The sequence below is a fragment of the Daktulosphaira vitifoliae genome, unplaced genomic scaffold, assembly GCF_025091365.1.
Source record: "Daktulosphaira vitifoliae isolate Bord-2020 unplaced genomic scaffold, ASM2509136v1 Scaffold_4, whole genome shotgun sequence".
Taxonomy (NCBI): Eukaryota; Metazoa; Arthropoda; class Insecta; order Hemiptera; family Phylloxeridae; genus Daktulosphaira; species Daktulosphaira vitifoliae.
Genome location: NW_026099575.1, coordinates 1,010,038 through 1,036,629, shown reverse-complemented (window position 1 = coordinate 1,036,629; position 26,592 = coordinate 1,010,038). Strand labels below are relative to the sequence as shown.

The 26,592-nt window shown below is 28.8% G+C and overlaps 1 long non-coding RNA gene and 1 pseudogene across 3 annotated transcripts; one reads left to right on the top strand and one right to left on the bottom strand.

The window, feature by feature from the left end:
• Positions 1–1,039: 1,039 nt before the first annotated feature.
• LOC126904149 (uncharacterized) lies at positions 1,040–4,183 on the top strand. Of its 3 annotated transcripts, none has more exons than XR_007703673.1 (5): positions 1,040–1,154; positions 1,261–2,331; positions 2,416–2,580; positions 2,661–2,818; positions 3,888–4,183. It is a non-coding gene; the product is annotated as an uncharacterized LOC126904149 (long non-coding RNA). The 3 variants fall into 3 exon arrangements; XR_007703672.1 differs by lacking the exon at positions 3,888–4,183 and having other exon boundaries at positions 1,261–1,406; positions 2,052–2,331; positions 2,661–2,876; XR_007703671.1 differs by lacking the exon at positions 3,888–4,183 and having other exon boundaries at positions 2,661–2,876.
• Positions 4,184–14,399: 10,216 nt separating this feature from the next.
• Positions 14,400–26,371, bottom strand: LOC126904740 (uncharacterized; annotated as a pseudogene).
• Positions 26,372–26,592: the final 221 nt, after the last annotated feature.

Sequence of the window (26,592 nt, the reverse complement as noted above, 5' to 3'; positions counted from 1 at the left end):
ACGATTTGTGATATTATGACGTATCATTGAAAGAAATCGGTTCGGTGAGAGCTGAAAAAAACAAGGTAACAGACACACAAAAAATAAATAAATTAAAGAAACACACATCATAGTAAAATTAATACCTTCTCAGCTTTGCATCGAAGATAAAAAATACTGACCACTAAATATTGTAGGTACTGCATCATGACCAGCCGATTTTTTGTAGTCTTTATCAAAAACATTTTATCGTCAAAATGATCCGTGCAAACTACTAGATTATTTTTTTTTTGGATAAAGTCTCGGCCAAATGATTAGTTTGACAATTATTCATCCATAGTTTCAAACGATCGTTTTCTTTAGGATAAGAAAAAAAGCTTTTATCTTTGAAGGAATATGTACTTGGACAAAACTTCACTGAGCATCGCATACTGGTGAGGTAGTGAGATATTTTGAAAGAAAGCACCAAATATAACACGAAATAAGATACATGTGATCATTGACAATATTAACAATAACAATTGTTACTGCTCAAGTCAAATTTAAGTAGTTAATAATTTACATTATAAAAACTGATAATTATTTAATTTTCATGACTAATTTAGCAATTTTGAGTCATAAATAAGGGATTATGGGTTTAATACCTTAATTTAATGATGTATTAAAATAATTTATGTCAATAATTATGTTTATATACGGAATTTCATAATATTTATGCTACAGCAGATTTAATAATGAAATAAATTAAAAGAATTTTTGCGCTTATACATACGGTTGCACTGAGATTTCACTTCTCCAATCAAAAAACCGTTTTGTTATTGGGCCAAGTGAACTATCTGTTTTCATATAGNGGGGCAAGTGCCCTTAAAACCCTCCGTTAAATCCGGCCCTGAATCTGTGGTAGAAGTAACATAGATAATGCTATTGTTAACAATCTTTGGCTTGTGCGATATATTGACTATAATAAAATCATTACACTATTTTAACGAATTCTATATTTAGCTATGGAATACTTATCAGCTCGTTATCAATGTTGATTTGCACCATCACTACACGGTGAAATATATCTGTCATTTAGAAGATCTGTTGTTTTTTTACTTTTATATTAATTTGTTAATAAAATAATGAATTCAAAATTATTTTTTATTTTTGAACTAAAAAATCCTGAAACAGAGGTGACTTTTAATCAAATAATTTAAAGTCATATTACATAAATTATTCTATTGTTGGACTTATTACGTATAGTCTTTTCACTTTTTATATTTTAAAATTTTCTTTCAGACGTCCAGTTTGAATATTGCTAATAGTAACATAACAAATAAATTGGTTATCGTCACTAAAGATAAATAAAATTAACCTACATATGAAATTCTATAAACAACTCGAAATTTGATTTACAGTCTGGTCCAAAAAGATCCATATTAGAGGTATATCATGTATAAAACTGACAACATAATATTTACATTGTATTATAAATATATATTTTAATTGCTATTAAGCTTATTTTAGGAACGGTGTACTTATACGAATCTTCGGCATTGGTTATTCGTCAACCTTCCGGCAGTTGTCAGTAGTTGTTACACGAATCTAAGGGATATAAATATTTGGATTTTGTTAGTTACATATGTATCTCTATAAGCCTGTTATGAAATAATTTTTAGGTCCAATCTTTATATACTATACAGGGGTGTCAAATTTATTTGTTTGAACGGCAGCATACATTTTAAACTAGTTTATAATATAGAATATTATCTAATTAAGAAAATAACTCTCGACTATAACTTTTGGATCAATTCTTTGAAAGTTATTAGAATTTTAAAATATAGTACTGATGGTAAAGCCCAGATACTGCTATTTTTATCATTAGTCATTCTTTGGTCACACTTCTGCCACCTAAGTACAAAAATTAGAATATCTTCCAAAGCACAGGTCTAAAAGTTCTTGTTTTAAATTACAAATACCATTTCCATTAACATAACCATGGCTTCATTTTATGAGGTTGAATATTTTTGTGTATGATATAATTATTGTTCAAAAATTAACATTTATTATTTGTTTTTTATATTTATTAGTTATGTGGGTTTAGAGTTATTGCAAATGGAAAACTAACAAAACTGGATGATCATGCTATTATTATATTACAGAAACTCATTTAACTCTTATTCCAAAATAGACAAGACATTATAACGTAACTGTCAAAAAAACTGACACTATTCATACCCAGCTAATAAGTCAATCTAAACTAGAATTTGCCGCAAATAGGTAATGTATGAAAAGTCTAATTGATATGACAATTTTTTAGTATTCAAAGACTGACTTGACACAATGAAAACAGATCATCATTAAATCATGGTAGGGAACTAATTTAAATGATCTAATCAAGTAATGAAAACTGAAGATAAAATTATTAATTTCTTATTAAATAATTTTTCTTAGGGAATTTCAACAAAACCTGTGTTTTATTTTCTAAGCATATACCCATATTTTCTGAAATATTTAACAAAGAAACAAAATACACTAGTCACCATATTCAAAATGAAATAATTGAAATATGTGCAAATAGCGAAAAAGAGTAAATAGTATAATATGTGATGAAGCAAGGTAATAAATTCAAAAATCATTATTGATAAAAAAATGTATAATTAATAAACACTAATATTACTATTACATTTTTGCTTTAGTTTTAGATTTTATAAAGAAGAACAAGTGTTTAATATTATTTTGAAACTTATAAATTAAATACTAAAGCTCAAATAATTTCACAATCCTATAATGGTTGGAATTTCTGTGGAAATATCATGTCTGAAAATTTAATGGATTCAATCAAGAATAAGAATTGGTATGTTTTATAGAATAAATCTTTTGGTTGCAGATAGGTGCAAAATGTTTAAACTAAAAACCAATATTAATAAAATATGTTTGTTTTATTAAAATAATAAAATTTTATTTTGTAATAATTAAATTTTTTTAAAAAACCTTAAGTTTTTTAACTTGATTAAATGTATTTACGTTCATTTTTACCATCCTTAAAGAATTGTCAATTAGTTGAATTGCATAAAAACTTAGACATAAAAACAAAAACTATGGGCGCATTAGTAATAATAGATGGAATTGTAGATTTAAAAACTGTGAAGCCATTAAACAATGTTTCTAGAGTATTCTTATTGTACTTAAAAGAGAAATAGAAAATTAAACTGATAAAGTTGTCAATAAAGCTAAAGAAATAATTTATAAATCACTATTGTTTTTTATCCAATTGATGTAGATTTCATTGATAGTTGTTTTGTTAGAAATACTCTCAACAATTACAAAAGGAGACATTTATTATAGTTTAGTTCATCATGCACAACATCTTGTGTATGATCTTGGCTGTGCTTAATGCAGAAACTGACAATCAATGTTCCACTGTTTCTAGATAATAAAATGTAAAACTAAAATAATAACTATTCCCTATTGATACATTTATTATTTGTTTTATTATTTATTATTCACAATATTATTTAAATTGATTTTTGCGAACTGGGATGATACTCAAATAATATATTTTCAACAATAATAAATAGTTTTTTTTAAAATTATTTTCTACTTATTTAAAATAAAAGACTGTCATGAATTTTTAATTTATTTGTTCTCTCAGCATAATGAATAGATATAAAAATACCTTTATATCTTTGAAATTTTATACTAGGAAAGATTAGTGTAATAAAAGTTGGTTGTGAGTAAAATTAGTTACTGGGAATCGTTTCTGTGGTATCAAAAACATATTTTCAACAAAATTCAATAGTTAATATTTTGTATTTTTATAAATATTTTCTTCAGTTTTAAAAATAAATATTGTAAATTTTATTTTATTAATTTTTTTTCTGACACATAATATTTAAAATGTAATGTTTCACATTAACACCAAGTTTTACAAGTTCAGTCAAAGATGGTTCTTGGCTAAACTAATTATGAATGGGGTGGGTACTATCTTTGGTTTGCAACAAAAATCAAACACCACCAATGAGAAAATCACAAAAATAATTTTTTTGGCATCCTTGGGATTAAACTCAGGATCCTGTGCGCCGAAACATACGTTTCTACCCATTATGCTAGACTGACCCATTTAAAGAGTACAGGTTAGTGAATATTCAATATTATAATTGTTTTTAATTTTTATAATTTTAAAAAACAAAATAGTGAAAATGATTTATAATTAAATATATTTATGTCTTTTATTCTAAAGCTGATAAGAAGTTATTCTTTATTTTTTAAATAATTTTTGTACAGAGAATCTGTATATTTAGTGTATAGAATTTTTTTTACCATACATGGTTAGTAAGAAAGAAAGCTAAAAATGTAATTCGTTTATTGTTTTTATTTTATAACTCTGTAAACAACATCGATAATGAAATACATAGATCGGTAAACGTTTTATAACACTAATTATATAAATGCTGTTTCTGCTAAAAAATATAAATAACTTTAAAGTAATTAATACTGGCTAATTGTTAATGTTAATAGTTGTTATAATAGTAAAGTACTTTTTATAATTCAAAGTTAAAATTACCATGGAAACAAATACACATAGACATTTTCTTAGTAAATTTGAGTTTTTTAATACTTTGTGATTAACTGAAATATCTATTTTCGTGTTTATTATAATAATAATGAATAATTAAATTTGTTTTTATTATTTATCTTTTAAACATTAACTGTATTTACAAGTAATCAATGTGTTATGGGAAATTATTTTATACTATATACAGTGATGCAATTTCTTTTAGAAATCAAATACAATTTTCAATAATAACACAATGTAGTAAGATGAATATTACTTGTTGAGCTTTCAGACTAATGCCAGTCATAAAATATATTTATTAAAATATTAATTTGACACGTATGAAATTTCAATAATGACAAACAACAGAAAAATATCAAGGTAATTTTTATATTTTAATAATTAAACATTTTCCAGACAAATATATAACATTCTATTTATGTAAATGTACATTAGTTAAATTTTTTGAAACGTTAATTAGATATTTACTTTGAGTTTAAATAATTAAAACTGTTTATTTATCATGTATTGTTTCATTTTATTTAATTTGTTTAACTCGCTAATTTTTGTTCTATAATTTATTTTGCATATTAGTACGAGTAGTAGCGTTTACCAAATAATAATACTTTTCAAGGAGGGTTAATAATAATGTTACAAATGAATTCTTCAATGGTAATGATTAAATTGTATTAAAAGTTATTATTTTTTAATTAAAAACATTTGGAAAATGATGTATAAATTCAATGAGGTACAATTACATTTTTTTATTTTAGTAATATTTGAATAAAAAAGGTTGGACGTTGCTAAATTAGTAGTTTTAGTGATTAATTTTTGTGACATTACCCAAAATCTGATACTTACCCACAATTATATTATATTATAGTCAAGTTTTAGCTTTTATTAGATACATATATTTCTTTAATAAACCTTAGCTGAAATTTTTTTCTGTATACTTATAATAATAATAAATGTATCATTTTGTTTTTTACTATAGTAAACTTTTTAATATATTCTTAACTTGATTGAATGTAATTCAGAAAAATTGTAAGAATAGTATACCAAAATTAAGTCTAGAATGACGTCTAATTATTAAATTTTAATAATTCTATATTTGAACTCTAGAATTATTAGCTATATAATAATTTTTAAGTTCATCTATAATGCCTTGGATGTATATCAACATTTTTTTTTTTTAATAAGGATACATATTTTACATTAAATGAAATGTTTGCAGTTTTATTTTAATAGTATAATATTTTAATTTTTAACAGAACTTTATACGTTTATTAAATATAAACCGTTAAATTTTTAAATTCTTGATTTAATATACATGTATAATATATTTTCTTTTAATTATATTATTTTGTATTAATAAAAATGTTTTCCTAGGGGAAAAGAAAAAGCGATATGCCTTTGATGACACTAGTCTTACAATATTGCCTTTGCTATCTAATATCATTAATTTTTATAATATAATTACAATTAACATGAAAATAAATGACATTTAATACACATAGACATTTTCTACCTAAATTTGAGTTATTGTGAACGGATTAATTAATAAAATTAGCTTGAATTCAACGTTTTATGTTAAATTTTAAAAAGTGATTCAATTTGTATTGAAACATATTACAATAGTGGTTTTTATTGCTGTTAAAGTTAAATCTAAACTGATTTTCCATTTTGCGGAAACTTTTCTATAGGCACGTGTAGAATAAAATTTTAGTGAGTGTTATTATAATTATCTTACCCTAAAAATTATTATTATTTAAGAACACATTTATGTCCTACATTTTTTGTGAGGTCAATATCTCATAGCCTCTAGTTGCGCCCATACAACTGTATGTAATAGATTTTTGAAATATACTTAATTTCACTTTAGACTTTCTATCCCCCACAAAAAATATTGAATACTCGAATTATTTTATACGAGATTTAATATTTTAAATAAAAAAAAATTTTGGGCATTTATTAATTGAAAATAATATTTGACATGAAATTATTTGATTATGAAATTTAAACAAAAAAGTTGGTTCTTTTATTAATTATACCTTTTTTTATTATTATAACCTATATATTATATATAATATATATATATATATTATATTATATATAGAGTGATCAGTAAGTAAAGAAATGGGTTTCTATTGTTCTTATTGTTAGAACAACTGGCCTGTTTCCTTAATTACTAAATACTGTATATTTATATATATATGAATATAATTTTGAGAACTGCTTATAAATGCATATTGATATATGAAAGTTTGTTTTCATTTATGTTACACTTTCAAAACAAATGATGACTTAAATCTTATAATATAAAAATAGCGGGCTGTACATAGTTTGATATATCAAGACAGTTATGTCACTAGAACGCGCTATACATTTGCAAATGTAAAAAAAAACTGGCTGTACTATGCTAACATTTTCAGAAAGATATGTCGCATGTATGAGTTTTAACATTTGCTACGAAAAAGTCATTTGTTCAATGTATCTTAATTAAATTGATACATTCAAAGATATTTAACTATTAATTATTATACATAATAAGGCTATTGAATTGTGATAACTTTAGAGGTATCTTTAATTTAAGAACAGAATTTTTTTTTTTTTTGTATTCACATAGTCAAATTTATATTATATTAATGACTGCGATTTTTTTTTTATTAATCAAAACACTAAATTTCTCGTACATTTTAATTGATGTATTCGATATTTTTTTGTGGGTAAAAATGTAAATGAGTTATGATTATTCTAATGGGAAGTGAAGTATAATCCGAAAATCTAGTACATTTAGATGTAAAAACACAACTGGAGGTTAAATAAAGTACCTTACAAAAAAAATGGGATATATATGTGATCTTATATAAAAATATTTTTTGTTGTTAAAAAATAATAGTAACACTCCCTAAAGTTTTATTCTAGTTGCAACTATGAATAGATGTCGGAAAAATTGGAAACCTGGTTAGATTTAATTTTAACAGCGATTAAAATCACTATTGTAAGATGTTTCAATAAAAATGTGCTCAAGAAGTTCTGTATTCGTGTTGAACCTAGTTTTAGGACGAATTTAAACTCTTATTTAGTATTGATCATTAGTATAGTTAGAAAAATGTATCAAATATGACTTTGTCAACAGATATTCTTAAAGTAAAATAGTAAGGTACATTGTTGTAAATTAATAGATAAGAGGTTTCATTAATAACAGATCTAAACTAAACTTACGAATAGTCGTGATCTGCTGGAACATTTGCCTGAAAGAATAAAATAAAAAACTATCTTATTTTGTATATTTTTATTCATTACAAATGGTATAAAATATAAATTCTGTACACTCATATTTACTAAGCTTATATATTGTAAAACAAAATAAAAACCATATTTAAAGTGCTTTTTAAGTCATAATACCAAAATATTTATTATTATTATTTAGAGATTACATTTTTTTAATTTATTAAATGATCATTTTTTATTATAAAAAAAAAAGACACCATTGCAATTATATTTTATTAATGGAAGAAATTCTAAAATGTGATAAATTTTTAATTGTAAATCATATTTAATGTGGTGTGAAATTTGTTCATAACACCACAGATATTTTATTATTTTTAGATAAGATAACACTTAAATGATAGTTTGAATTGTTAATTTTGTATATTATAAAATTAACAATAGATTTTATTTTAATTATATTAATAAGAGCCTAGTTTTAATACTATGAACAATACATTTTAAATCTCATTACCAGATTTTTTTCAAATAATGCAGATTATTTTAGTTGCTAATTAATATTAAAAATATTATTGAATCCTATGTATAAAAAGTAATTCTTTATGTATTTTGATTATGTCTTTATTTATGTAAATAAAAATAATCAAATTAATATAAAAAAAATAATATTAATTATCTACAGCTCATTAATTAAAAGTAAAAATCTTAATTAAACCAACTTCCAAAAAACATTCATGTATTTCGTAAACGATATTTACATCATCAGTGAGAAACCAGTATTAGTCACGGTTTATCATTAAGTTTGATTTTATTTATTTAATTTGTTTTTATTATTAAACGTAATATACAATCTGTATCAACAGACACAATAAGCATATTTAATAAAAGTTACAAGAATGACATGGAAAATTTGATGATAGAAGCCACTCATCAAAGGCACTTTCTGTGGATTTTTTTTTTTAATTTTTATTAAAATTTTTATTTGAAATTACCTTATCTTAAGAGATCACGACACCATTTACGCTTCAGACGTCGAGGGGTATTACCAGGTATGGAAGGAGTAGATAAGTTTTTAAAAGTTCATTAGGGTGGTTATTTAGTTTAGAATGGAATCTTTTATAAAAAATTTTTGCTTCGTCGTTAATTGTTTTAAGTTGAGTGTCAGTATGGAGGGTGTGATTAGAAACGTAGGGTGGGGCGTTCATTATTTTACGGAGAGCAATATTTTGAAAGCTATATCAATTATATATAATAATATATCAATATTGATAGCTGCTAAGTCAGATAAAGCAGAACCGTAGCGTATTTGAAATGCCGATCAGTTAGATAGGATTTAATAAGTAAATAATAGGTAGGTGGCAGAAATTTCTTAAGTTTAAACAAAAGCCCGTCATGCCATACGCGGTCAAGAGCTTGTGAGATGTCTAGAAACACACAATTGCAGAACAATTTTTTTTCCAGGGAATATGCAATGGAGTCTACGACCCTGTGTGCTTGATGGATAGTCGAGTGAGAAGCGCGAAACCCAAATTGGGTGTTTGGAAGAATATTTTTTTCAGTAATTATCGGGAGAATTCGTTTCAGAAGTAACCGTTCTAATATTTTGCCGAAAAAAGGGAGAAGGCTGATTGGACGGTGAGATGATGGTATGTCTGGTTTTGGAATTAAGATTATAGATGCGAATTTCCATAATAGGGGAAAATAGGAAAGTCTGAGTGAAGCATTATATATATAATAAATGTGAACGATGGCTCTGGTTGGGAGGGATCTGGCTACTTCCGCAGTAATGCAATCGAAGCCTGGTGATTTTTTAAGTGCGTATTTTTGTATAGCATATTTTACATCATTAGGTGTAAATGACTTGACAGGGAGTGACATTGGGAGGGGGGTATTTAAGAACGTTTCAACTAGATTCATGTTTTGAACATCTATGATATCAGCGTATGGTTGGAAAGTATAAGCAAGATGATCCTTAAAGAGTTCAGCTTTTTCGGTATCCGAAATAGCTAAGCTGCCATCTGAATTTTTAATAGGGAGATTTGGCGATTTATAGCGGAGTACTTGTTTTGTCTCTCTCCATAGGCTACCGTCTACGGAAGTGAGTTTCATTAAATGATTTTGCAATATGTTTGACTTAAATTCAGTGAGCAGTTTTTTTAGTGAATTAGCTAGTTTGTTGTAGTTAAATTTATGGGAAGGTAAACGCGTGCGCTGGTATAGAGCTCTTGCTCTTCTTTTTTCTACAATTTTGTTACGTATATATTCAAGAAGTGGGCTTGCGGAAGGAGGTGCTGGCATAGTATTTGTAGCAGACCATGCTGTTGTTTGTATTAAGTTAGTAAGATTGAGAACCGCTAGGTCTATATCATTGGGAGATTTTAATCTTGTGTTAAGTTTAATTTTTGTGTTGACTTCATTTTACGGTTACTTTTTATCAATACATTTTACACTTACTGTATGGTACAGAACGCCTTTAGAATGATCTAGTTGACTAGTTGTTATAAAGATCATTGATTATATTATTTGGTGGGACAGCTGATCACCAGCATCTTGCTTTACTCACCCCCTTGTCCACCCATCACAGCAAATCGATGACCTCCGTGTCATTTTTCATCCATGGATAGTACATTGTCATAAGTCAGTTAGTCGATTGTTTAACGTGTCACCTTTTTTTTTCTGTTGCAAGCGCCTTCGCTTGAATAGTAAATTATTCGGCTATTGTACGGCATAGTTTTTTATTTCTTGTTTATTGCACCATTGTGCTCAAAGTTTACGTGCCCTTGCACGACACCATTACCACAAGATCTCATACACTCATCATCATCAACAGCGTCATCTATACAGCTGAGTTTTATATTATTTTTAATGTTAATTATTGTTTGTTCTAATTGAGATTAACTATATGTTTTATGCTGCTTCGACGGCTACTAGTATTTAAGGCCCCCCCGTTACCCCTTAAATTTAAGATACTCTCTGAGTAATTTCTAATATGTGTGATTATTTGTTATTTAATTATTGTCTACTCTCGTTTACTTATTGGATTTATAGTTAGCCGTCATCTTCTAGGTGGGTCACTCCCGCATCAATATTAACGTTTTATTAAACAGACAAGGTAAAACGGCATTCTAGTGCGGTGCACAATTAGCCGTCCTACGGTCTAACTGCCTCGTACGCAACACTTACATTAGACTCAATGTTATAAATGCATATGTGTGTATGTGTGAGTTTATTTATTTATTGTATCATTAAAGTGTAGTGTATATTATATACAAGCGATAAATAAAAAAACTGAGTTGCTATTTGAAACCAGTGCAAATCCACAAAATTATGGTGAAAAATCTTAACAACTTCATCAACTATTCACATGAATTGTTTTCTTGCCGCTACTCATCGGTAATTTCATTGATTACATAGCAGGTTCGACCACCAAATCGTTCTTAATGAGCGTGTGACATGCCATTGGCATGCATTTTGTTTGATTAGTTATAAAGCCCATATTTCGACTGGATATTAGATAAAACATATGTATACATATTGAGTATACACATACTCTATTACATATATTTGTATAAAAATATTTAGAAATCGTGACTTTAAATTTAATTATTATGATATTAAAGTGAAATCACTTAAATGGTGAACGAAAAGGCTAGTTTACAGAGATATGTGATCTGTAATTTGCCGACCCTCGATGAAAATATGTGATTTTTCCGCATAAATGAGTATTCTTCTTTATTTTTTAAAAACATTATTTCCATTTTGTATCTTTCCGATTTTCTTGTGTAACTAAAAAATAGAATGAAAATTATGAATTTTGTAATAAAATTTTATTGTTTCAAAACTTCATATTTCTATAAATTATTCAAATTCGATATTAATTTTCCTTTACATTTCTAGATTTTCCTTAAATGCTTCTTTTATGATTTCTACTTCATTCATAAGTTTTTCACATTCGATTTTATAGTCATTAATTTGATCAATCAAAGAGTCAACATTTTCCAAATGAACTAAAGGTTGTGAGACACATTCTTGGGCGACTGATTCATATTTTTTTGTCAAATCGGCATATTCTTTAGTTTTTTTTTCTAAATCTCGTTCGGCTGTTTTCTTTTCCTGTTAAAAAATATTTATAATTTAAAAAATATATTAAAAGTACATTTTTTTTACACTCATTCCACCATTTGCAAACGCTGGGTTTCTATATTGACTTCTTGAAATTTTGTATCGTAAATTAATTTGACTTTTTCAACTTCGATACTAATTTTGTTACCAGCATCCACTACTAACTTCTTCAATTCTTCTTCAAGTCGATTAACTTCATCTGAAGGAAAGTATATTGTTATTATTGACTAAGTGAAATAAGTAAAATAGTCATTTTTTTTTTAATTAATTTGATAATTATAACCATTGGATTTTTTCAACTCTTCGGTGACACGCTGTTTTTCCATACAAGTTTTCTCTACTAATTCAATAGTTTCTTTAACTTTGTCTCTTACTGTCTATTCATTTCTTTCCTATTTGTCTATCTTTTTGTGACAAAATCTTAATGCTGTTTCTAATTCATTTCGCACTACAGAATATGTTGATAACTTTTAACATTAAATTGATTTCATTTAATTAATTAAAAATAAAATCACTAAAAACTGTATAAATTTAGGAAATTACGCCTGGAGAAAATATAATCAAAAATTAAAATACCACCGTAAAAAAGATTAAACAATGTATTTTTCTCTGTTAACACGAATAAATATATTTTCAGGAATAAATTTTCAAGTGTTGCCATCAACATTTTTTTTTTTTTATTAGATAAAAATTTCAAATTTTTTTATTTCATTTAATACTCCAGTTTTTTTTGCCAGTTATATTCTCCTGAAATGTTTTTCCTGGTTATATATAATCACATACCTGCCAGGAATAGTTTATGAACCAAAAATAATTAAAAATACTTTTCAAAATTTTGTCAAATGGCAAACATGTGTACATGTAAACAATTTTTCGTCTTTACTTGACTTATATAACTTAAATGGTATATATAACAAAATACAGGGTTTTAAATTTAATTTGATAGTTAATTAGTAAATACCTCTAGTTTCTTTAACCAATAACTTGTTAAGTCGTAAATTTTCTTCTTCAATAGATTTAGTTCTAGCCCATTCTATTTGGTAACCTTTATTAAAAATAAAAAATAATGCAAATATTAAATTTAAAATAATATTTTTAACTAATTTTAATGCATTAAAAAAATAAATCAAGTTAAACCCAAAAAGAATTTAATTGATTACTTGTGGTAAATTATTAATAGCCATAAGTTATTTTTAATTATAATTACAAATTAATAAAATGGTGGAGTCGTGGCACAGTGTGGACTATTTTTAAATATCAGTATATTATATAATATGTATAATTATACATATTATTATAAATATAGTATTGAATATGGGAGAGGGATGATTAGGGAAAGTGCGAACAGGTGGGTGGCTACTTTGTACATTAGTGTTTTGGGTATTAAGATTATTTTGAATATGATTACTAGGTGTGCTGAGTATCTTGCGACGTTGGAGTTCTTTATAAATTGTGCAGCCCCTGTAGTTAGCTGGGTGGTTTAGAGAGCAATGAACGCATTTTGAAGGATCATCGCGTGGGTTGACTGATGATCTGCTCCGCAGTGAACGCATCGAAGATGGTATCCGCAGTAGGTTCTGGTGTGTCCATATTGCTGGCAATTGAAGCATTGAGAGATTGACTTCGGTTTGTATGGCTCTTCGATTTTTATTTTACAATGAAGCAGTGAAGACATTTTAAAAATTTCGAAGGATTTCGATGTTGGTTCAAGATCAACGAAAAATAACGGGAAGGGATTTTTATTGACTTTATGTAGTACATTGGTAACTTGCCTTACCTCGTAGTGGCGAACTTCTAACTCTTCTTTTATTAGATTTAGAGGCGTGGATGGGTGGAGGTTACGTATAATTATCCGGAGTGGTTTATCCTCCTTGAGCTGGTAAGTATGATACTCGGCTTTTTCAGATTTTAGGTAATGTAATAATGTTCTGTATGCAGTAGGGTCCGTAGTTTGAATTTTCAATGAGATTGTTGACGATTTACATATAAAATTGTCGAGGTCTATAAGCTCTATTAAGACTGTGCAAAGTGCGGGAAAATCTTCGACACCTTTAACAAATATTGGTGGAGGAGATTTAATAAGTGTGTTTTCATTATTCATTATGTTATTTTCAGCATCATATTGAAGAGAGTTTGTAGATATATTTTCAGTAGTGGGCGAGTCGAAAGGGTCATCTTGAACAAGCAATTCGAACCTGTTGCGTGAAGCAAAAAAATTTTTTTTTTATTTGTTTATTGTTTTCCTTTGTATCCAAATTCGTATTCGGAGATGAGGGATCGGATTGTGAGTTTAAGGAGTTGGAGTGTAGACGTTTGTTTGTTTGTATTGACCATCCAGTGTCTATAGTATTAGCTTCTGAGTTTATTGGTGTAGTTGTTTTTGCGATAGTAATCGACGGAACGGTTTTCGTCGTTTTGTTATTAGGACTGTTTGGTTGATTATTTTTCATGGTGATTTCGATAGAGAGTTAATGTTGGACTTGGGTCGAGCGATAAATTCAAAATTACCGGCAACTTGATAACGCGTGAGCGCAATGCGTAACGTCTAGCACTAAGACTATGCTATCGGAGCAGATAAGCGGTGTGCGAGACAATATACGTGTGGACTGTACGGCGTCTGGGCACGAACATCTAATAGAAACAATAGAAAATTTTCTAATAACTCTTATGAAACATAAATTAAAATATTAAAAATATATTAATATTAAATTAATAAAATATGTTCAAATGAATATATTGAAAAATAACTTGCAGCATTCAATNTTCAAATGAATATGTTGAAAAATAACTTGCAGCATTCAATTTATTTTAAGAATTATTTATTATAGAATATAATACGAAATATATTTCGAACAAAGAAATTTTGGTTATTTTAGTATATTTACATTTTTATTATCAACAAAATTTGTACAAGAATAATTTAAAGTAGTAATCTACAAATAAAAAATCAAACATAAAACAAAATTAATAAAAATATATGTTATACAATGAAATGTATAAATCATAACACAATGATATAAATTGAATTTTTCAGTAAAATATTATGTCATCCGACAGCAGCTGCGGCAAAAATGAAAGAATTATAAAATATTTATATAATTTCCGAAGTCGGTGGTATATAACGTTAAAATATTGAAAATTAGAATATGTGGAAATTCGTAGATGTAAATTGGATGAATTATAATCTAACCATAATAGTAATCAGCGAATTCTAGATATTTGAGATGTTTTCTATTCGTGTAAAGTTTGTTGTCATTAAATAAGTACTTTTTGTTCATGTTGAAAAATCGGCCGAAAAACGCAGTTATAGAATCGTGTCTTTCGTCGATGTAATTGTGTTGAATTACCATGTTGAGGTCGAATAATTTTGCAATTTGCATTAACTAGAAAATTAATTGATCAACATTAATTACACTTGTGATTTATCTATCGAAATTAGATTAATTTTCCTCCTTTCGATCTTTAGTTTTAGGGATGTGCAGTGCTACGTTGGGAGCAATACTCATCAGGTCAAAGAGTTTTTTATACGTAATCGTTACACATATGATTCTCGAGACTTTAAACTTCGTGTTTCTTATACGAAGGGCCGCCCCCATGAGGGAGACGTCACTATGATCTGTGGCTTATATTTTTTTAACGTTTCTGCAATCTCGAAAAAATATCCCTGTATAAATATAATTTTGTCCCTGACTCCATAAATCTCTTCATTTCTTTTGGCGAATTCTTGTTTTTTAGCATCGATATCCACAGCGATAACTCGTGTGTATCTCTTGGCAATTGGATGACGTTTCTACTAGCACCACAAAACGGATCCATAACGACGTCTAAACTGGGACATCTCAACGCTAGATGTTTGCTTAAGATCTCAGGACAAACGGAATAAAATGATTCTGAAAAAGAAAAAAACGTTATCGTTAATAGTAAAATACTAAAGTTTGTATAAATAATTATTTTATTACCATTGTCCATCATGATTCCTTCGTTGAATTTAGAGAACAATAAGTACCTCTTATCCCATAAATTTTTTTAATATCATGTGGACGAGTTTTAGTAGCGGTTTTTTTGTTATTAGTATTTTCACATCCTAAAATTCTTTTTAGTATTTTCCAGAGTCTAATGATATAATAGGTTCAGTTNTCCAGGGTTTAATGATGTAATAGGTTCAGTATTTTTACTTAGTAACGAACTGTCAGTGTTAGATGTTTGATTAATTTCTGTTAATTTTTTTGACGGTTTTATATTAAAGTTGTTAGAATTATTTATTGAAGTTTAGCTTATTTTACTTGTTTGAGCCAATTAGTCAACGCCGATGCTCTTTTATTGAAACTTTTGTAAACTTCTAATGCGTGACCGTACCTCTCAGGTACTTGTAAATCGGTAAATAAGTATTCAATGACCTGGTGAAAATGAGGTCACGGTTTTAGATGTTTTTATCGAGTGTCATTTCATTATCTTACCTGTAAAATAGCAAATATTTCTCTAGATAAGGCAATATGGAAACTGAACTCCAGGTAACATAGTCTGCGCCATTCGAACGCACAGTGCCGCTTGATGCATTGAATCTCTTGTTCGCAATGCTTGGCGAAATCTTGAAGATTCGTCTCTGGAATATGCGTACAATTTTAAATAATAAATGGAAAATCGACAACTTGTTACACTATAAAATGTTGTCGTTTTTTATGGGATACATACATTTCATCTTTCAATGATTGCCAGCTTTTGTAAGCTGTAAGACTATAATCAGTTGCATCTTGGTAAAATATTGTGGCGTCTTTCCACGATAGTTCACCACTAACCAATGTATCGCGGTAGCTACGAACTCTGTCCAACTCTCTCTCTAACTGATCAGTATTAGAGAGTTTGTTTTTTGATAACTCTCCTGTACATGCCATTAAAAAATTAATAATACACGGTAGAGAAGTAATTTTAACGCATAGTAGCAGTGACATAATTACCAGTTTGCACTTACACTTAACACCTAAAGTTATTCAATTTTTAATGAGATACTAACAATAGATTATTATTTTCAATGGTTTAACACCTCAGCTTTGTGAAATATAATAATAAGCCGTTTTTTATTATTAAAACAAAACAAACGTTTGTTTTACTATAAAACATTTAATGTTTTTAACATTTTTCAAGTGAAATTCTATTGTTCTATTGTACATTCATGAAATAATAAAATGTTGATCGTATACCTAATAGAACAATAGAATCCGTTCGTCGCAAAGGGACAGCCTGTGACGGTCGAACGTGCGGCCGATTGTGATGCCAACCGTAAAGGTCCATTCACACCATACGGAACGTCAACGTCACGTCACAGATCGGCAGCGTCACTTTAAAAAAAAAAAATCTTTCCATGTATTTACGTGATGTTGACGTTACGTAACGTGGCCGGTGTATGTGAACAATACGATAAGGTTAGACGTTGTGACGCTGCCGATCTGTGACGTTCACGTTCCGTATGGTGTGAATCGACCTTAATGCGGGACGACACGTCAACGGTTTCTGTGCACAATTGCATACATTTTAAATGAATAATTGCACTTTAAACAACAATTCTGTAATTTTCGAAAAAATGATTTTATATTATAATTAAATTTAATGTATTTATTTTTATAATTTATTAATTAAAATAAAAATTAATTTTTAAACTACACGAATACTGTGTATTGAAAGCTATAAAAAATAAAATAAATATAGAAATCTCAAAAATACACATGTTTTTTTTAATTAAACGTTTAAATACTTTTTAATTATATGATATTTAAACAGTGTAGTTAAAAAGTGAATTTATAATATACCCAAAAGTACCAAAAAAACTTACTAATTACTAATTCTTGACTTTCATATAGTTTTTGTAAATGTTGTACTTTTTCACTGAGTTTTGAAATTTCTTCTTCACTTCTTGCTCTCATATGGCTTAACCAATTTAAATTGTGGAGCTTTAACGACTAAAAAATTACAGATTTTTAAAATTATTTGAAATATTCATAAATATATTTTAATAGTTATTATACACTAGTAGTAATTAATAGCATCATCAACATTAAAAAAACCCAGCACAGGGGGGTCGCGGCACAGTGGTGACGTGGCATAGATGGATCAAGTATAATGATATCTGACAGTGATTAAAATCACTATCATAAAAAACGCTTCGATGCAAATCTTTAGATACTTTTTAATTTAAAAAAATTGGTGGACTATTCCAAAAGCTACATGATCTGCTAGTTCATTATTAATAACCTAATTAAGATAAAGTATGTAAAANAATTTCGTGTATTTTTATTGGGACATCGTGTGAATGTAATTACAGATCATCAGGCTCTGGTGTTTCTATTTAAATGTCGTTTGCGAAATGCTCGGTTAACGCGTTGGACTTTATTATTGCAAGAGTACGATTTAAATATTGTTCATTGTCCTGGGACTCAAAACGTAATTGATGCTCTATCGCGTAGCCCTGTTGGTCGTGATGAAATAGTTGAAGAACCTATGCCTAGATTGATGAGTTTAAAAGTCGAAGCGCCCCCAAAACTTTCACCTGACATTATTGAACTACTTAAAAATGTTGATGTACACCAACGGTCCGATTCTAAATTAAGTGTAATCATTACAAAATTATCTACATCGTCCCACGTTCCAGTATTATCTGATTATTATATGATCTTTAATAACATTTTATTTCGACGAAGGTCCAAATCCAATGAATCTTGGTTAATCTGTTTACCCAATAATTTAATTGCTACTGTGATCATTAAATTTCATGAATTATATGGTCATGTTGGAGCAAGGAAATGTGTAGGTGTTCTGAGAGATTTTTGTGTATTTACCAATATGGATAGAATAGTCCGAAAGCTATTATCATCTTGTGATATTTGTCAAAGAACTAAACCTTCTAATCAACGAGTCGAAGGATTTATGCAACATGTCCTGTCTGATAATGTGTTGGACAAGGTTCTGGTTGATTTGTATGGACCTCTCCCAATTGGCTGGAATGGAGTACAGTATATTTTTGTAGTGTTGGATAATTTTTCAAGATTTGTTCGGTTATACCCACTAAAAAGGGCCACTGCATCAGCTACCCTTAATCGGATTATTAAAGACTACATACCCTCTCACGGTAAACCAAAAATCATAGTCTCTGATCATGGTAAACAGTTCAGTAGCCGTTTGTGGCAATTCCGTCTATCTGAACTTGGCATTCAACCTACACATACAAGTGTATACCATCCACAATCTAATCCGTCTGAAAGAGTGATGCGTGAATTGGGACGTTTATTTAGAACTTATTGTCACCAATACCATTCAGAATGGCCCCGTTATTTATCTTATATTGAGTGGATAATTAATCATACTATCCATGAGTCTACTGGATACACACCGGCGAGTTTATTCGAAAATCAGGAAGAAAAGACCCTTATCAATAGTATCATTGAATTTCCTCCATGTAACACAGTGCCTCAAGAGCGAAAGATTATTATGGCTCGCGAAATTCAAATTTCAAAAGCCGAACAGCGGAAGCGGCGACATGATCGCAAAGGACCAGCGGTATCTTTTAATATGGGTGATCGAGTGCGAACTCATAAACTCAGCTCTGGAGTTGACAAGCTGATTGGAAAATTCTTTTTGCTTTATGACGGTCCTTATGTAGTTTCTGAAATTAAACAAAATAATTCATATGTAGTAACTTGTCCTTTGTCAGGACGTATCAAGGGCACGTTTAATGTTATTTTTCTCCGAAGATACAAGTCGGAGGATGCAATAGGCTAATTTCGTTTTAATGCTAGTCATCTAGGGTATTTTTTTTTTTCTCTTTTCACGTTTACTCTCTTTTGAGAAGTTTTGTTGTTTCACTCCAAATCTTCTCAGGGGGGTTTCTGTAACGTGACAAAAGTATCTTGTCATTTTTTTGTCTATTTGTATATATATATATATATATATTTGTTTTGAGCCTAATGCAGACTGCGACGGCGTTTGTCAGTAATATTATTATGATAAGGTATTGTGATTTGTTTATGCGCGTGCGAGATAGTCAGCTGTGTACTGCTTCAGACCGGTTAATGGGCGGCATTTGTGTGTACATTCACCCCTCTCCTTTCCTATCTTGAACGTCATTTGCACTGCTCACCGCATACATTGTCGCCTTATTTAAATTGTTCTTAGTAATTTCCGGCACTGGGTATTAGGTTTTTTTTTTACCCCTACTCCAAAGGCTAGCCGTGTTGTCGCCAACAGACCGCCGGGTCAAACGTCGGACGGGTTGTCGGAAATTAGCCATCGTCGGAACTGGTACGCTAATTTTCGTCCGTAGCGGTCTTTTTTGTTGTGTGCGCTGCAACTTTTTTCATTTTTTTTATATATATTTTCGTGAGTGTCCGTTATTTTTTTATAATGTAATTATTATTTATATTGGCGTCGGCTAAACCTGCCTCCATATTCGTTAGCCCTTCGGGGCTGGTAATGTATAGTTTTGTATTAATGTTTTGAGCCTGATTATTTTTTTTTGTGCGCCGTGCCATAAGCACGTGTGGCGAATTTTTTTTATATAGTTTTTTTGTAGGTGTCCCTATATTTTTTTTATCTAGGTCCCTCAACATGGCAGGCGTGTTCCAATACCACCTGTCATGTTATATATATATTTTTTTGTGACTTTTTATAGGTTTTATATCATATTTTATATGGGTGATATGTATATATTATTGGTACAATGTGGTGACGTAGTGCATTTTATTCCGGGGTGTCCCAACGTCTTGCAAGCTAAGCCTAACTGCCAGAAACCAGTCGCTTACTTGGGACGTATACCCGCCGTGCTTAGCGGCAATGCTGCGATTAATAGCCGGCGGGTACCCCAAGACGTTCATCGTATTCTCTAACAATAAAAGTGTAGGTGTAACTAATTTTTTTATTAATATCTGTTTTTTTTTTTCTCTTTCTTTGTCCCCTTTAATTTGTAGACGAGGTTTTTTGATCATTCGGTTTTTTGCCTCGTAATAACTTAATTTTTGTTTTTTTTTTACTTAATAAAGTCCCCTTAATTTAACTTAACCATCATATGTTTTTTCTTTTTTTGCGTGTTCCATCTTCAATGGACTCGTGTATTTTTTTTTTTCCTTTCAAAAATCAACTCCCCTAGTTTATAAGGTACGGGCAACGGCCTTGTATAAGGTCATCCCTCATTAATATGGTTATGTGACAACTGTCACGAGGTTTTGGTGTACATCTACTATCAACGACTCAACGAACATCAACTTTAATGTTTATTAATTATATATTTTTTTCTAATTGTTTTAATATAAAAAAGTTAATTTTTTTTAAAAATCCTACTGTGGTCCGACAATATACTGTCTCGCCCAGTAGGTTGGCGACCCTTTACTTCTAACTTTGTAAAACGCCAAGAAAGTTACAAATTTTTCNTTTGTAAAACGCCATGAAAGTTACAAATTTTTCGTTGCGGCCAATTAATTTGATTTTTATATATTTGTAACCTTTCAAAGTGGCGACCTTGGCCAGGATCCTTGCGATTTTCGCTAGGCTTACCTTTGTTTTCATTTATTCTATATTTAGTTATTTTATATGTTTTCGTAAAATTTTTTATTCTGAGTTGTCGTCGTTGTATAGTAATGTACATCAAACCTATTAATTTTGTTCTTAATGGCTCATAACATTTTTAACGATTTCGGTTCCTTGGACATTGTTATTTGCCTAAAACCATGTTTTAGAAACAAGAGTTGCCGTGCCTTCCCGTGATGTACACACAAGTGCCGCCTGTTGCCGTTCACGTTCCTGGACGTTTGTCTATGAATTTTGGTGGACTGTTACAGTCTGGACCTTTTGTTACAGTCATGGAGTTAATTTACACCGTGCCATCACCATTTGTCACCAACGTCGAAGCCATCATTGAAGACTTCAATTAATTAAGATAGAATTATTATTATTATTGGTTCATATTTTTCTCTCTGTAGGGTGTTCCCTTTTCAGGTTTGTTTTGTAATTTCAGGTGACCCAAAGCTCTCCGTAGGTCAGTCTATTTTTTTAGCCACGATGTCTAATTCCGTGCGCTTATTAATTATTGAATTATTATTCAGGGTAATTGGGGAGAGAAGATTACAAGTTAACTTAAATTAATTTTGTCTCTTGTGTCTTGCTACACACTTAATTTTTTTTATTTCTTATTTCGGTATAGCACGATGTGTTTCCGGCTACCATAAGTAATTTTTTTTGACGTGTTTTATTTGCTAATCAGGTTCGTGAGTTTTGTCCGACTGTTATGCAAACACGTGTCAATTTTTTGTAGGGTTTTTTATTTAATTATGATGTTACTCTGATTAATAACCTTTAATAATTTATTAAATTTTAGAGACTTATTTTTTTTGTGTCGCAGCACATTTGTTTTAGTGTAATTTTCTCTCAAATATAGTTAATTTATTCAATGTTAAATTCTAGTCGTTCTCGGTGAACGCGAACCAATATATAATTTTAATATTTTCTTGATTAATGCTACTTCGTGTCAAGACGACACAGCTGACTTCTCGCAATGCGTTGTTGTGATTTATTTTTTTTCTATTTATTATTAATTTTTTTGTACTTGAGTTTTGACGCCAGTCAATTTTTTCTATGCTTATTGCATTTAATTTCAGTCATTAATGATCTCAATTTTTCTGTGCTTTCTAAGCGTAATTTCTCTTTTTCAATTAATTATTTATTTTTGTTAATTTTTCATACAATGTGTGATTTTGGCTCATACATTTTCATAAATATATATAAAAGTGTCAGACTTTCCGGAACACTTTCAAAATTTAAGTTGAAAAAGTAAACTTTTTGTGAAAAAGTGGTATTTTTAATCCCCTTCTGTGGGCAGGTAAAGGGTCAGATATAAAAAAAATATATACTAAATGATAGGTAAAGACATCATGCATCTATAATAAAAAAACTTATATTGATCCATACATCTTTCAAAAAGTTATAGCATTATAAAGTTAAAAATATAAAAAAGAATTTTTTTACAAAAATTGTATTTTTTTTATTAAGTTTAATGTCTGTTTTCACCATGAAGATAAAATAAAGTCCGAAATTTTTTTTTACCATTATAAAGTATATTACATTAGCTTTAATTTAAGATATATATAAAAGTGTCAGACCTTCCGGAACACTTTCAAAAGTTAAGTTGAAAAAGTTCTACTTTCTATATGCATTTTTATGTTTTGAATCCCCCCTGTATTTAGGGAAATGGTCCGATTTAAAAAAACAGTATGTCGAATGAAAGATCTATATAAATACTACTTCTCATAAAAAAATTGTAATGATTCATACATTTTTCAAAAAGTTATAGCATAATAAAGTTAAAAATGGAAAATACAAAATCGAAAATTTTCACACAAAAATAGCATTCGGTAGCCATTTTCACCATGAAGATAAGATAAAGTCCGAAATTTTTTTTTTTCATGATAAAGCATATTACATTAGCTTTAATTTAAGATATATATAAAAGTGTCAGACCTTCCGGAACATTTTCAAAATTTAAGTTAAAAAAATTAATTTTTTGTGAAAAAGTTGTCATTTTAAATCCCCCCTTGTGGGCAGGTTAAGGGTTAAATTTATGAAAAAAATATACCAAATGAAAGATAATTATATTATGCATCTATATAAAAAAGAATTATATTGATACGTTCATTTTTGAAAAAGTTATGGTACTTTAAAGTAAATNAAAAAGAATTATATTGATACGTTTATTTTTGAAAAAGTTATGGCACTTTTAAGTAAAAAAAATTGAAAAATTTTTGAAAATTAGCGATTTTTTAATTTGTAATTTTTTTGGAGTTTTCCCCCATTTACGGGGAACGAGGGATTTTTTTTCAATTTTTAAGGGTAATGTCTTCGACTAGATACAATTTGTGATCTTTTGACGTATCGTTGAAAGAAATCCGTTTGGTGAGAGCTGAGAAAAAGTGGTAACAGACACAAAAAAAAAAAAAACACATCTTAGTAAAACCAATACCTTCTCAGCTTCGCATCGAAGCTAATATATAAAAATCAACACGCTATAAATTAGAACACGGCGATCGAGTTATGCAATTCTGATGTTCCAATGAAAGAGAACTCAATCTCTAACCAACTTTTTGTGTGTTCTAGTGTGGTTATTTAAATTAAATTAAATAGGCAATGCAATTTTCTACCAAAAGACATTTGAAAATTAAGAAAAGTTACTTTTAATAAAAAATCCAAAGGTTAGTGATACAACTTGTGTATCCTAATTAAAAAAAGGCCCAAAATGAGTATTGTGAGTGGNGTGTATCCTAATTAAAAAAAGGCCCAAAATGAGTATTGTAAGTGGGAAACTTTAAACTAGTAAGCCTTTTAAATTTAAATTTTGACAAAATTAATATATGAAACCTAGGTACCCCTATATCCAAAGTATTTCTATGTAATCTTTCCTGTAAATACAAAGTTTAAATCTACAGTCAACATATACAATATAAATTCTATACTTTTCTGTTTAGATTAGCTATAAATTCTTCGTGTTCAATAGCAAGGGTATGATTCATGTTCACTCTCAACTCTGTTATTACATTACGAATAGCATTATTACTTTCGTCCATTATCCCNGTTTAGATTAGCTTTAAATTCTTCGTGTTCAATAGTAAGGGTATGATTCATGTTCACTCTCAACTCTGTTATTACATTACGAATAGCATTATTACTTTCATCCATTATCCTGAATAAAATATTTCAGTTAATTTAATTTTTATTTAATTTAGGTCACTTAATTTTACCTGGGATTAAAGTATTTTTGAGAAAACCTGTCGCTAGATATAACTTCAATATCTGCAATACATTCTTGACTCAATTGACCCATTAAATTTTCTATGTCAGCAACAAACCGATCCAACTTAGCCATCTCATGACCTAAAGACGGAGCTGGTGCCGCTTGCTCTTCACGGATGATGTCACGTTGCAGTTTCTTGTATGTTTCCACGCTACTTTCTTTTAAACTCATTCCGCTACCCTAAAAAAACAATTAGATTTAAAACAGGGTTTGTAAGTTAGTATAACATTTCGATAGCATTCAATTATCATCATGCAGGTATAAAATTATTAAAATGAAATTTAAAATACCTGAGAAAATTTTAACTAACACTAACATAGCTTTTGTACTTTTTAAAATACTTTATGATTATATAATAAAATGATCATCAATCAATATACATAATAATTTTTAGGTTATATACAGTGTTTCCACTTACAATAGACAGAATATATCACATAGCTTATAGATTATAGTTTAGACTACATTANTTGTATTTGTTGCTGTACGATGGTTGGTTTTAAGAAATCCAATCTTGTTCTAGCTGTTCTTCCTATCATTAGCTTTGATGGTGTTTCATTAGTTGTCCAATGAGGAGTGTTTCTATAAACTAATAGATATCTGGCTATAAAGGTTGTCATACTTACATTATTGTTTTTTGGGTCATTTAGAGCTTTATACATAGCTGACTTGAAAGACTTAACTGAATTTTCAGCTGCTCCATTTGTTGATGGATGATAAGGCGGAGAAGTAATATGTTTGATGAGGTTTAGTTCACAGAAGTTATTAAACTCTTGAGAAGTAAATTGCGTTCCATTGTCACTAACTATGATTTCGGGTAAACCATACCGTGCAAATGTCTCTCTTAAATGCTCTATTGTGTTAGAAGAATCTGTTTTAATCATGTTAAAAACTTCAGGCCATTTAGAATATGCATCCGTTATTATTAAAAATGTCTTATTTTTAATCTTTCCTGATAAATGGTCCATTCACCATTAGTATGGAATTCTGGAATCCAATATTTCCATAAAGTCTCACCATTTGAGTAGCTCCTTGAGCCGGTGGCGTTGTATTTGTTGGATTGTTCGGTGACATCTCCTTGATTATCTTGAACTTAATGTTAACCAACCAGGCACGGCACTAGCAATTTTTTCTAGGGGGGGCAGAGCGGGGCAAATATTTTTATTCCATGGGCTAAAGTGTTTCAGAAAGTACTCGGACCATTTAAATAAAATATAAATAAATAGTATGTACAAAGTTTTAAATAGTTAAAATTTGTTGAAGAATACTGTCAAATATTTCTATCTAATATAAGAAAATGTATAATAACAGACAAGTTTCTTTAATTTTACATACCTTAGTGACTGAATGATTAAGCTTCTTTAACTTATATTTTATAAATATAAATTAAAATAATTGTATTTAGTATTGAACAGATGAATTGATTTAACTCAAATTTAACCTTTGTTTCTTTATTTTCATCCAATAATTAGTACTCAATAAATGTAATAATAAATGAATAAAATATTTTTTCTCACTTTACAAATGAAAATATTAGAAATATATTAAAATATATTTGATTGAAATTTTAGGAAATAATTTTTCTCATTAGGCAATACTATAAGGTTTATCTATAAAAAACTAAAAATGTTATTCTATCTGAATGTTGTTCATTCATCATGAAAATGTTATTAATTTCATTAATTCAATGACTATGATTAATAATACACTCAATTAATTTTTGAATTTATTGAGTAGTAGCAAATATATCAAATAAACTAAATTTTGATATTTCACACTATACCTAATAATGCACCATGTTGTAAATGGTTGAAAATCTTGTACCAATACCAGCAAAAATAATATTTTTAAAATAAAAACTGGTGATAACCTACCAAATATTTAATAAGTAGATTTC